General features: G+C 41.3%; 1 long non-coding RNA gene and 1 other non-coding gene across 2 annotated transcripts; both read left to right on the top strand.

Moving 5' to 3' along the window:
- Positions 1-220: 220 nt before the first annotated feature.
- On the top strand, positions 221-13,340 carry LOC125456888 (uncharacterized). The gene is made up of 5 exons (XR_007248531.2): positions 221-426; positions 2,356-3,707; positions 6,346-6,496; positions 6,728-6,917; positions 12,787-13,340. It is a non-coding gene; the product is annotated as an uncharacterized LOC125456888 (long non-coding RNA).
- LOC125460178 (small nucleolar RNA SNORA5) lies at positions 6,983-7,118 on the top strand. The gene has a single exon (XR_007249210.1). It is a non-coding gene; the product is annotated as a small nucleolar RNA SNORA5 (small nucleolar RNA).
- Positions 13,341-13,921: the final 581 nt, after the last annotated feature.

Below are 13,921 nucleotides of genomic sequence, written 5' to 3'. Positions count from 1 at the left end.
CTCTGCTTAATGTGGAAATGTCATCTAATCAAAGCCTGCAGAATCCGCTTCTTACTGAAGGAATGACTAATTCTGGCCGAGCGGATGGGTTGACCATAGTTTCTGTGCGAAAGCAGAAACTACAGCGAAGTCTGGCGGGCACGATGTGAGACGGCGGGACGTCGGCGTGCGCGGGGACAGTCAGGGGCCGGGCGGTCGGCGTGCGCGGGGTTTGAGCCGTTGGCGCGCAGGCGCTTTCCTTGTCTCTCTCCTTTTCCTGCTCCATGTTGGGGGTTGACATTGTTGTAGGCCTGGTAACTACAATCCACCGGCATCTGCAAACATGTTGGGACGTTATCTGTCGGTCTCCACGGGAACAGAGAATGCAGATACTGTTGATATATTTCAGCTTTAGTCCAGATACATTCGATGGAATTCGAGAAACAGGTGACGTTTTCATTTTCTACATATGTGGCAGTGTTGGAAGGGGTTACATAAACCATCGGTTGCTGTAGTGCGAGTTATTTCTAACGGAATTGCCTCAGAAAGCCAGTCTCCAGATAGCTTGAAGTTTCGAACAGTCCGGGAGTTCGAGAAAGATCGAGTTTCCCCTTCTGTTTACGAACACGTGCTATTGCTATCTGCCTTAAAATTTTCATCCCGGCTGTTTACAGTCTGTTCTGAAGTTTGGTTCAAATTTCCAGGTAACGCTGCCAACCCAAACGATCATTTATTGCTCATCCGGCAACCCCGACGAAAAAAACACATACAAAAATATAGTAGCTAAGAGACAATTTATTGAAAGAACTTAGCGAAGAATGCGTAACATTTCTCCAGCGATAGCCTCAATAATCACTTAATATTGTGAATTAGCACTGTTTAATTTCTCTGTCAGTTAACTTTCCAACCTTTCTCCTTAAACTGCTGAAGATGCTTAATTTTTGTTTCCAGCTCTGGTGTCCTGGATACTTCATTCTAAGTCTCACAGCCTTGAGACTTGTACATACTAAACTACTATCCTTCCGCTAGAATTACTACTTTTTCTGAACTCAACCATGTGTGCTAAAGTCACACAAATCATTGCCCAAAACGACTTCTGTCTTTAAGGATACAAAACTGTCACAACTGTTACATTCACAAAACTGAAAAGTAAGTTCTATTTTTCCTCCACTTTCAAATCCATAGTCCTACATCACACCCTCTTGCTCCTCTCTGCAGTAATTCTATCCCCCGCCCCACCTCTCCCTCTTTCTCCCCCTCCCATTAAGACCATAAGAAATAAGCACAGTCGGCGGCGGTCTCAGTCTGCTTCACCATTCCATAAGATTGTGACTGACCCAGCATTCCTCATGCCCATTTTCTGTGTTTTCCCTGTAACCCTTTATTCCCCTCTTGATCAGGAATCTATCCCAGCCTTAAATACCTGCAAGAACTTTGCCACCACAGCTGTCTGTGGCAAGGAATTCCAAAGATACCCAACCTGTCAAGAGAAGAAATTCATCTTATTTGAGGCATTTTCATTTTCTATCAAAATTTTCTGTTTGTGAACTGTTGTTTTACTGACAGTAATATACTATTCATGTAAATATATTAATTCAATATTAATTATTAGTAATATATACTAATATATTTACATGAAACATTGATTTTCATAACAATCGTTTTCTATGAGCCCTCTTCAATCACAGCATTTGTTTTAATTTTTTTTTCTTGACAAAGGTGCTATAATATTATGTTTTTCTCCTAAATTGTGAGGTTATAGCATTGAAATCCAATAAAACAAGTCTCAGATTCTCATCTCATCTGTACAGGAAAACTCATGGACTGTATAAATCAGTCTTTGTGGAATTGTTGGATATATAGACTTCTGGTTATTAGTGGCATACTTGGGTATAGGGTGAGTAGAGGGCATCGAAGTGTTTGATCAGTAACGATCATTCCGAACGGTGGTGCAGGCTTGACAGTCTGAAGGTCTGTTCCTGTTAGTGTGTTCCTAAAGCAGCCTTCTTGACTGGTGCCCCATTTAATTCTTCTATATTAACTCCCACCACCAATGCACGGTGGTAGCTATCTACAAAAGTCACTGCTACAACATAACAGGTCATGTGACTGTAAATCGACAAACCTACCATCTGGAAAGACAAAGGTAGTAAATATATGGAACCTGTCATGTGGGAGAATTATACTGGCAAGGAATGACTAAATTGTGGATTTAAAAGGGTAACAACATGAGAGTAAACTGACTAAGAATATATTATTAGAGCTTTTATGAATCTACAAAAGTAATGTTGAACCCTTAGAAACAGAGAAAGGAGAAATTATGTGGCATAAAGAAATGGCAGAGACATTTACCAAACATTTGGTCTGTCTTCACAGGGGAAGACAAATTGCATCCCATTGTATTGTCTTCACTGGACAAATCTTTTAGTCAGTCAACAAGCTGAAGAGGATGACAGCACTGGAACACGACACCTTTGAATTTCACCAATGAAGGAACTGTCAAGAGCTTTCCAACTCGTGGAAGACTAATGGAAATTTTTATGGAGTAAGCCCCAAACAGAGAGCGAAGTGCTAAACTGAACAGGGTAATCTGTGAGGGTGTTAATTACTGCAGGTATATCCACTGGGTAAAGAAAAAGAAAACTGTTTGGTGTCTTGGGACAAATCTTCAAGACCCTGGTTCTTTTCCTCTTAACTTGAAGAGGACCTGGCTGTTAAAGGTCCTGCCTAAAATTCAAAACCAAAATCACTATGTCTTCAATTATTGCATTTCTCAACACAGAAGGTACTTGTGTCTGCACTTGCTGAGAGAAAGTGGGTCTTTGACTATCAAAATCCAAAAAATAAAGGTCGTCTTCCAGCCAGCTGCCACAACACAATAGCATGCGTCTATTTAAGATTAATTGGAACAGTTTCCATGTATTGCAGAATCTCTCTTGAAAAAGGCAATGTGCCAGCTCAGATTTTGGCTGATTTAAGATGAGAGGTTTTGAGAAAGAGGTTTTTGAACCATCAGAGCACGATCGTGGTTTACATTCTCACCTGTTTCTGAAACTTGGAAAACCTGCAACAGGCATCTCAGTACCACTGGCATTATCTTTGAAAGATCTTCGAAATCCAGTGGCTTTAAAGGCGGTGTAACAGTAAGGTCTTCCTTCTAGCCAATGTCAATGCATGAATCACACAAAGCCAACTCTTTGTGAAGAGCTTTAAAGGTGTCCTCAGAACATTCCTGAAGGGGTCAGACATCTCCACCAACTGTTGACTGACCAAATAAAAACTGAAAAAATTGCAGATGTTGTAAATCGGGAACAAAAACGGAAGTTGCTGGAGACGCTCAGCAGGTCTGGCAGCATCTGTGAAGAAAAATCAGAGTTAGTGTTTCAGGTCTGGTGAGGATGGATCAATGGACCCGAAACGTAACTCTGATTTTTCCTTGACAGATGCTGCCAGACCTGCTGAGCGTCTCCAGCAACTTCTGTTTTTGTTCTTGACTGACCAAAATGGCTGATTTGGGAAGACATAGGGCACAAAGACCTCATCAAAAATGTGAAAAAAAAAGAAAAATCCTCAACAATTCATCTATTTGACACTCTGGAGAGTTATGTTCCACATGAGGCAGTTGGCAGATCAAGCAGTGGACTTACTAGTCATCTCAGTTCATTAAACTAGAGTGGAAGCAAGCCATCTCCAAACCAAGGAACTGCCTAAGAGAGTGCCTAAGACCAGTGAGTATTATTTGAATTCTACAATGTTTTTAGATTTGTTGATTTCTTTGTTTCCAGGTGAAAGATTGAAAAATAATGTTTCAACCTAGGCATATTCCACGGCACAACATTGTGGGCCGAAGGGCCTGTACTGTGCTGTACTTTTCTATGTTCTAATTGTGTGAGGGAACCTAATGCTGGTTATAACGTGGATTCACTTAGTTGTGATTTTAAGGAACATAACTGTGATTTTAAATGAACACTTACTATGCTAAGTAAAGAGCAAGTAATAGTGATAAAGTTGAAGGGCATTTATATAAGCAGAGAGAAAAAAGAAAATTCAAGCTGTAAAAGCCAAGGTTTGCTGGCCTACATCCAAGAGTTCTGAAAGAGAGAGCTTTAGAGATATTGTATGCACTGGAAAATCCAGATTCCATAAATTCTAGAATGGCCCTTGCAGACATTAGATTACTAAATGTAATGCTGCTATTCAAGAAAGGGACAAGGGGATAAACAATAGAATTAAAAACCAGTTAGCCTGGTACCAGTCATTGGGGAAAATGCTGGAATCTATGTTGTGGAAGTCCTAACAGTGCATTTTAAAAATCATGGTATCGTTGTTTCATGAAAGAAAAATTGTGTTTGAGAGTTGTTGAGGATGTGACTACTCGGTCAATAAAAGGAAACCAGTTCATACGCTAGTTAGTCAGATATTTTATGACAATGCCTCCAGAGTAGGTGGGACTTCAACCTGAACCTGCTGGCTCATAGACAAGGACACTATTACTGTGCTACAAGACCCCTCACAATTACCCTTGTATATTTGGTTTTAAAGAGGCACTCGGTGTTACAGGTTAGTTTGCAAGCTAGGAGTTCGAGAAGTTGAGGGCATGTGGAGGATCGGTTAATACACAGAGGAGTAAACTGCAGTTTTCAAGCTGGCAGGAAGTGAACAGTGGAATGCTGCAAGTTTCAGTGCTGGGGCCTCAGCTAATGTCTTAGTACAAAGCTAGGTGCCAATGTAAGCTGTGAGAAAGGCAGGCAAAAAGATACCAAGTTATCACCAACAGTGGAAAAATACAAAAGTGCATTGAACCAAACTAATGCTTACCTGTCGACTACTAATCCGATTCTTCTGCTAACCACACCTTCTTACCTCTCTAAACTCCTCCAGTCCCTACATCCCTTCCTATCTCTGTCAACCTCCTCTGGCCCCCTACGCTCCTCCCTATCTCTCACTTCTTCCACCTCCTATATCCCCTCTACCTCTGTCAGCTCCTCCAGCCCCTGCACCCTATCCCTATCTCTGTCACCTCCTATAATCCTCTGCGATCTCTGAGCTCCTTCAGTCCCAGCTTCTTGAACATTTCCTGATTCCCATGCCTCCACCGTTGGGGGCTGTGCCTTCAGCTGTCCAGGGCTCTGGAACACCCTACCACTCTGGAAGTTGGTGGATGCAGGTACAGATACAACATTTAAAAGACATTTGGACAGGTACATGGATAGCAAATGTTTAGTGAGATATGGGCCAAATGCAGGCAACGGGACTAGATTTGTTTGGGAAACCTGATCGGCATGGATGAGTTGGGCCGAAGAGCCTGTTTCTGTCTTGTCTGACTCAGGCTCCTAATTGCCTGGAGAGCAGCTGAGAATCAGCGACATCTCTTGTGAATGGTTTGTCTGTTCCACGTTTAGCTTGTGCTCCAAGTCCAATATTCTTGGGTTGCTTGACTGTTTGTACCACTGCTCACTTGCCCTGTTGCACTGTTCCCTTCCGTGTCACTCTCTAAAACTGACATCTCCAGCTTTTCCCTGTCAGGCTGTCATCACAGTGCTGCTATTTCTCCCTGTGTTATCTATTGCCTTCTTTCTTCTCTCTTGGCCTCTGGCATTGTTTGCCTTCATGTTCACTCTGTTCTGACCACTTTGCTGCTCTTTCACAATATTTCATCTTGAGCGCTCTCGTTTATTGCCATATGTTTTCAGTGTTCCACAAGTTGGAAATCATTTCAAACTTATGCTTATTAGTCTAATAATTTTTTCAGAACTGAAAGTAAGTGTGGGGTAGCATGATGTTGCTTGAACCATAATGAGGGCAAAATACGGGTAAAAGCCTTCAATCTCACGTATGCTGGAGTGTGTGGGTAAGGGTGTATTTTACCTGTTGTCTTCTCATTGTGTTCTAGACTTGTTGATATACTGGATGGGCTGTTAAACAGAGATTCACACTTCTGTTAGTTTGGGTGGCACTGTGGCACAGTAGTTAACACTGCGACTTCTCACTGTGTCATGGACCTGGGTTTGATTCCATCCTCAAGTGACTGCCTAAGTGGACTTTGCACATTCTCCCCATGTCTGCATGGTTTTCCTCCTGGTGCTCCGGTTTCTTTTCACAGTCCAAATATGTGCCAGGTATGTGGATTGGCTAAGCTAAAATATGTGTATGTGCAGGCAAGGTAGATTAGCCATTGTAAGTGTGCAGTTACGGGGATAGGCTCAGTGGTGGGTTTGGATGGGATGCTCTTTGGAGTGTTGGTGCAGACTGGATGTGCCAAATAGCCTCTTGTTACACTTTAGGGATTCTGTGATTATAAATGTTAACTGATGAATGAGGATTATTAATGCTGTATTCAGACTTCTTAAACTTTTTTTTCAACAGAAACATGATCAAGTTACATCTTAATGTGAAATCGTAGTTGAAAAGGGAAGCCACCTCTATCTGTACAATTATCCATCCAGTACTATTGGTTGAACATGAAGGCTTGCCCCTTCCCCTGTACAAGGGCGAAGGGGATGTGTCTAATTGGCAAGTATGTGCTGAAAAATAAAGTAGAACCCTTCTAATGCATGTAAGATCTAGCTTTTAGAGCTCATGATATAAGACCATAAGATAAAGGAGAAAAATTAGACCATTTGGCCCATCGTGTCTGCTCCATAATTCAATCGTGGCTGATTATGTTTCTCAGCATCATTCTCCTGCTCTCTCCCTGTAATCCCTGATACTCTTGCTAATCAAAAATGTATATATCTCTGTTTTACAGGCACTAATGATTTGGCCTCTGCAGCCTTCTCAGAAAATGAGTTCTGCAGATTCACCACACTCTGGCTGAAGAAATTCTCCTCATCTCATTTCCAAAGGGGTGTCAAAAGATATCTTAGCTGACAATACCAAGGGAGTTCAATATCTGGTTGAAGGACTGTGTTTTCAGGTTTCCAGTGGCGTTCAAAGAAGTAAGTTATGACAGTACAAGTCAAGAGATCAAAATGGGGTATTGGATGGGGTAAAATTCTGACCATGCAGTCATATATACTTGTGTGTATTCTTTATTATAGACTATACTTGGAAATGGCTGCACATAGTAAACATGTAGCTCATGGGCCTCTGTGCTCTGACTTGTGAACATGGAGGATAATAATATGCTACATACAAAATATTGGGCGACACAGTGACCCAGTGGTTAGTACTGCAGCTTCACAGCACCAGGGACCCGGGTTCAATTCCAGCCTCGGGCAACTGTCTGTGAGGAGTTTGCACAATCTCACTGTGTATGCATGGGTTTCCACCGGGTGCTCCGGTTTCCTCCCACAGTCCAAAGATGTGCGGGCTAGGTGGATCGGCCATGCTAAATTGCCCGTAATGTTCATGGGTGTGTGGGTTATAGGGAGACGGGTCTGCGTGGGATACTTCAAGGGGCGGTGTGGACTAGTTGGGCCGAAGGGCCTGTTTCCACACTGTAGGGAATCTATTCTAATATTTTCCAAATAATTTTGCTAAATCTGGATATAGGCTGTCAGCCTTCATGGTAAAATTCTTCATTAGGATGGAAAGTGAAATTGTCCAAAATGAAACCAGGACCCTAAGTCTAACAGGGGATACTGCCTGTGAGTAGTGAGTTGGCTATGATAGATTAGTTAACTGCATTAAAAGACATGATGATGGATAGGCAATCGCTAATATTTAAGGAATACAAGCATTGCAACAGGCATACCTTCCTTTTTGGTGCTCAATCTCAATGGAAAGGTGGTCCAACCATGTCTAAACAAAATAAATTAAGGATGGTGTTAGATCCAAAGAGGGACCCTATAAAGTTGCTGGAAAGATGAGCAAGTCTGAGAATCGGGAGCAGATTAGACATTCGGAATTCAGCACATGAAGATCAAGAGATTAAGAGGGGGAAAATAGAATATAACGGGTAACTTGCAAACAACAGAAAAGTATGTTGTTAAAGGATCAGTCATGGATATATGTGAATTTGAATATGATTGGCTATCAAGTGGCCTGCTATTTCTGTTTGTTATGTTGCTTTGATTTTGTCCTAGCAACAGAAAAGAAACCAGAATCTTGTTCGAAGATATTTTGGGGAGACAGTGGCATAATATCACTGGATTAGTGAGTCAGAAGCCCAAGTGAATTCCCTGGTGACATGGGTTCAAATCCCATATTTTAACTGGTTGAATGTAAAATCGTTTCATAAAAGTACTGAAATATGAAGCTAAAACAAATCTCAGTAATGGTGACTGCTGTCGATCATTGTAAAATTCCACCTGGTCCAATAACGTCCTTCAGGGCAGAAAACCATCCATCCTTACCAGTGGTAGCCTTCATGTGACACCAGATCCATAGCAATGTGGTTGACTCTTAATTCGCTTCTGAAATCCTTTCAAGACTGAACTTGCATATGTAGCCCTCGTCCTTCTGTGAGGGAACGGTTACGGGTTGGAAGATCAGAAGGAGCCTTGGTGAGTTGCCACAATACGTGTTGTCTATGGCACATCCTGCCATTGTGTGTCACTACAGAGGAAGTGAATGTTGAAGGTGTCAGAGGGGGTGCCGAGCAGACAGCTTTATCCTGGATCGTGTTTGAGTTTGTTGGGTGTTGTTGGAGCTGTACCTAATCTGGCCAAGTTGAGAATATTCTATCACACTCTGATGTGTATTTTGTAGACGGGCAACAGGAGATTGGTTACGGCCCACAAAATTCTCAGCCTGTGTGTGACCTGTGATTATAGCTGTAATTTTTACATTGTTGATCAAATTCAGTTAAATTTCAGGTCAAATGATAATCCCATGGCTATTGTTTGTGAAGTTTTCCGTGATAATACTGTCATTGAATACAAAGGTGTACTAGATTTTCTTGTTGATGGTGGTCATTGACTGTCACTAGTGTGGCATGAATAGTATCTGCTACTTACTAGCCTGACTTGTCCACATCTTGCTGTGTATGAATATGGACTGTTTCAGTGTCTGAGGAGTTGTGAATGGTGCTAACATTGCGCAATCACCTGTGAACATCCCCACTTCTGACTTTATGATGGTGGGAAGGTCATTGATGAAGCAGCTGAAGATGGTTGGGCCTAGGGCACACCTGATGAGATGAAGTCCTGGAACTGACCTTCGACAACAGCTGTCTTCTTTTGTGCTAGATAGGACTCCATGTGGTGGAGAATTTTCCCCAGTTCCAGTTTTGCAATGGTTTCTTATTGCCATATTCAGTGAAATGCTGCTTTGAGGTCAACGACAGTTACTCCTCTTGTGATTCTTGTTGTATTAGTTAAATATAAAGTCAGTGCTAATGCAGCATATTATTTTCTCGAAAGGATTTTATAGCATTGCAATTGATGGTGAAATTTAACTTGCAGCTGCATATGTACCCAAAGTGTTGATTCTCTATTCAAGATCAAAGTGGTACAGCCTCAAGTTTTCACGGCCTTTACTGGTCAAAACAATGTCACGGTTACTATGGTTGATTTATAATGTAGGGAACTTAAGAAATTAATGTCTTGAACCAACAATGAGTATTATAAAGAGCTTTGAGGATGAGACTAACCATCTTTTAGTGCTATCATTTCGTGTGATTGATATTCAAAATGGGAGCTAAGCCATGCAGAAGTGAAATCAGCAGATACTTCTACACAAGTGTTGTGAAAATCTGAAATCCTTTTCCTCTTTCCAGCACTGCCAAAAAGGCTGTGGATGCCAAATCAAGCTCACTTTGCATGGCTACGCTTGATATCCTTGCTCACTTGCAATACAGCATGGGATTTTGAGCAAGGGTAACTAAATAGAGGTACAGAGAAGTTCATAAAAACCATGTATTACACATTTATTTCACAAATACAGGACTGTAAAAATGCTTCACGGTTGATGAAATTCCTTAGTGCAGTTAGTGTTCTAATGTAGAAGATGCAGTAGCTAGTTTGCACACAGAAGACTCTCACATACAGCAGTGTGATATAGACCATATAAACTGTTATGATGATGAATGGGACATAAATGGCCAGGGTACCTTTTTGTTTTGCAGTAGTGCCTTGGGATTTTTTTTAATCTACCTGAGATTATATATATGGCTTCAGTTTCACATCTCATCAGTTTTAACTGTAGCTGATAGAGTAGACATGATCTAATCAAATTTTAAAAAGCCCAAGTTTTACATTTATTCTCAAGCGATTTGACCGTTGCTGACTTGGCAAGCATTTATTGCCAATTCCTAGTTGCCTTTTCTGAAGATGGTCAGTTATCTTCTTTGAACCACTGTAGTCCATTTTGTATAGGTAGACTCACAATGCCATGAGAAAGTTCCGTGACTTTGACCCAGTGACATTGAAGTAATGATATATTTTGAAGTCAACATGACGAGTGGCTTTGAGGGGAGCTTGTAGGGACAAAAGCCCATACATTTATTGCTCCTCTCTTTCTAGATGAAAGTGTTTGTGGGTTTGGAGACAGAGATAATGGGAACTGCAAATGCTAGAGAATCCAAGATAACAAAGTGCGAAGCTGGATGAACACAGCAGGCCAAGCAGCTTCTCAGGAGCACGAAAGCTGACGTTTCGGGCCTAGAGCTCTCTGATGAAGGATCCAGGCCTGAAACGTCAGCTTTTGTGCTCCTGAGATGCTGCTTGGCCTGCTGTGTTCATCTAGCTTCACACTTTGTTATTGTGGGTTTGGAAAGTTCTGTTTAAGGAGCTGTAGTCAGTTTCTGCAGTGCATCTTGTAGATGGTATACGCTGCTACTACTGAGTATTGGTGGTGGATGTAGTGCCAGTTGAATGGGCTGTTTTGTCCTGGATGATGTGAAGTTTCCTTGAGTGTTTTTGGAGCCGCACTCATTCAGGTAAATGGGCTGCTTGAAAGCACTGTTGATGATGCCTTGCATCACTTTACAGATGATTGAGAGTAGACTGATGGGGTGATAACTGGCTGGCTTGGTATATCCTGCTTTTTGTATACAACTCATAGAACATAGAACATTACAGCACAGTACAGGCCCTTCGGCCCTCGATGTTGTGCCGACCTGTCATACCAATCTCAAGCCCATCTAACCTACACTATTCCATGTACGTCCATATGCTTGTCCAATGACGACTTAAATGTACCTAAAGTTGGCGAATCTACTACCGTTGCAGGCAAAGCATTCCATTCCCTTACTGCTTACTACTCTCTGTACCTTACTGTTTGGTAATTGTTAAATGGACTCTTTCTGTTTTTTTTCTTTCACCTGATGTTTGTACAAAGAAATAAAGACTGTACTGAGGGAGTACTGAACTGGTGGTAGCGCCATTTGTCAGATTAAACATTAAGCAGAGGCCAAAATCCATCTTGTCTGAATATATAAAACAAAATCTATGGCACTGTTTCAAAGATGAAGAATTATCTCCAGTGTCCTATTTAATTTTTATTCCCTCTATCAACATCTTTAGGACCGGTGAGAATATTTTTTTACTGAGGTTGAGACTTTGCAGCTGTCTGCTTCTGAAGTTGAGTGGAGGTCATTGAATATTTTTAAGATGGAGGTAGATACTTTGATTGGCCATAGGTGTGAAGATCATTAGGGAAATGTTATCTTATTGACTGGTGGAGTAAGCTATTTCTGATCCTAATTTATATGTTTGTATGCTACCAATCATCAGTGAGGAGAAAATTGGGGAAGACAGGGAGATGGAAATGTTTCTGCAAAAAAAGCTTCAAAAAGTGCATTTTATGCTGTGGAATTGAAATGTTAAAGGGTAAATATCTGTTCTGCTCTCCGTAAATGTAACATCTGTAAGAAATTACATGCTTTGTGGGTGCCCCTGTCTCTCAGACAAAATACAGTAAGCTAATTATACTCTGCTCTCTGTAAAGGTTGAATTAAGGCTAAAAAGATAAAGAACTACCTAGTCCCACACAGTTTTTGGGCGGCTGACCTCTGTTTTACTGTTAAATGATTAAGTTACGTACTATCACTGTTGCTAGGCATGTAACTATGAGGAAGAAAAAATTGTGTCTTGCCTGCATGTCTATGCTTTAAAAAAAAACCTATATAAAGGGAAGATGAAAATCTATTTCTTCATCATGCTAATTGTGCATACACCACTTTCAAAACCTTCACTGTTATTACACACTTAATTCTACAGTGTGGTTGCACAGTACATCAGCTATCAAGTTAATGAAAGACAAAGAATTTTTTTAAAAAAAACTTATCTGTGACATGGTTTATTGAATGCGCTACTGTCTTTTTTGCACAGTGAAATCTTAGAATCCCTACAGTGTGGAAACCGGCCCTTCGGCCCAACAAGTTCACACCAAACCTCACTGCATGCCACCTAGACCCATCTGTCTATAACCCACCTAATTTACACATCCCTGAACACTACAGGCAATTTAGCATGGCCAATCCACCTACCCTGCACATCTTTGGACTGTGGGAGGAAGCTGGAGCACCCGGAGGAAACCCATGCAGACACAGGGAGAACGTGCAGACTCCACACAGACAGTCGCCCGAGGCTGGAATTGAACCTGGGTCTCTGGTGCTGTGAGGCAGCAGTGGTGACCACCGTGCTGCCCTTGGAGATGGTCCCCTTATAGAGAGCATCGTTTGATAAATCTGCAAGCCCTGCGAAGTTTGTTCAGTGATCCTCCAAAAACTTGTACTTGCTTAAATAAACTGTGGCTGTTCACAGAAGTCAGCGTATTGCATTTGTATCAAGTGTGTAGGAATCCCCTAAAAGGGAATCCAACATTATATTAACCCTTTAACATTTCAGAATGAGAGATGTGATTCTGCCAGTTTCAAACTGATTACAGTTTTATTTTTGTTATTTTTAACCACTTTTGCAGCTGCCTTGAAGTCCAACAGTATTGGACAGGCTTCGGCATCTCTGAGCATTGGCAGACCCTACCTGGAGACTCCATTGAAATGGCCTCAGTTCAGCCAGATCATTGCAGAGACCTACAAGTGCATGAAAGAGTCTTGGAAAACTCAAAGTGTAAAATCATTTTTTTCATGTTGTATGTTGTACATGGTTTGTCTATCAAGTTTGCAGTTGGCACAGAATGCTAAGATAAAAAGGTAAACAAAGAAAATTGCAACGTGTTAAAGCTGGCTGTTGTGTATTATTAATTTGTGTTGTTGAAAAAAATATACAGTTGTGGAAATTGGAAATCAGAAACCCTGAGTGCCGAAGAAACACAGCAGTTGTTGAGAGGAAAAAAAAATTGATGTTTCAACGTTATAACAGTGTGTCACTGGACTTGACACTAATTTGATTTTCTCTCAACAGACCTGCGATGCTTCTCTCTAAATCGTGTTCTCCTTTGTTTGCATCGGTATTCTTATCATTCTCTTGTATGTCAGTAGTTACAAAATAAAGTTCCTTGAAAATTGGTCTTAAGCTTGAGCACTGAAGAATGTCTGTAATACACTGACTATGGCATTTATTCCTTTGAATGACATCTACAAATCAAAATTCCCCGTGTCCCAGTTTTACTTCATTTGTTAATATGGTGTGAGCATTGCCGTCTAGATGTTTTCCCTCCCTGACAGCATTTACTGTCTGTTCTAATTGTCCTCATGTAGAAGACTGTGACTGCCTTCTTGAGTTCATGGGGTGGTCAGACACGCAATACTGTTAAGAAGGGAAATTCTTGGTGTAATCAACACAGCGTACTAATTAATCAGCTGAGTGTGCCTGACGGGAGGTGGCAATCAGGTACTTTGCTTGTCCATGTTTAGCTCGATGGGATGAGATTTCCTGTGGTCTAGTCACGTGAAGACCTTCCAGGATAACTACACCTTAATCTCAGTTGACTCTGTCCTAACAATAGGACAGGATATGTTAAGGATAGTGATGGTTGTGTCTGGGATATTGTCTGTAAAGATTTCATGAGTATGATTGTGTCAGGCTGTTGCTTGACTGGTGTGAGAGACAGCTGTCTGAATTTTAGCACAAATGATATTGGGAAAGACTGTAGT

Source organism: Stegostoma tigrinum, chromosome 1 (assembly GCF_030684315.1).
Source record: "Stegostoma tigrinum isolate sSteTig4 chromosome 1, sSteTig4.hap1, whole genome shotgun sequence".
Lineage (NCBI taxonomy): Eukaryota > Metazoa > Chordata > Chondrichthyes > Orectolobiformes > Stegostomatidae > Stegostoma > Stegostoma tigrinum.
The sequence above is the reverse complement of the archived record's forward strand: the minus strand, read 5'-3'. Positions and strand labels throughout refer to the sequence as shown.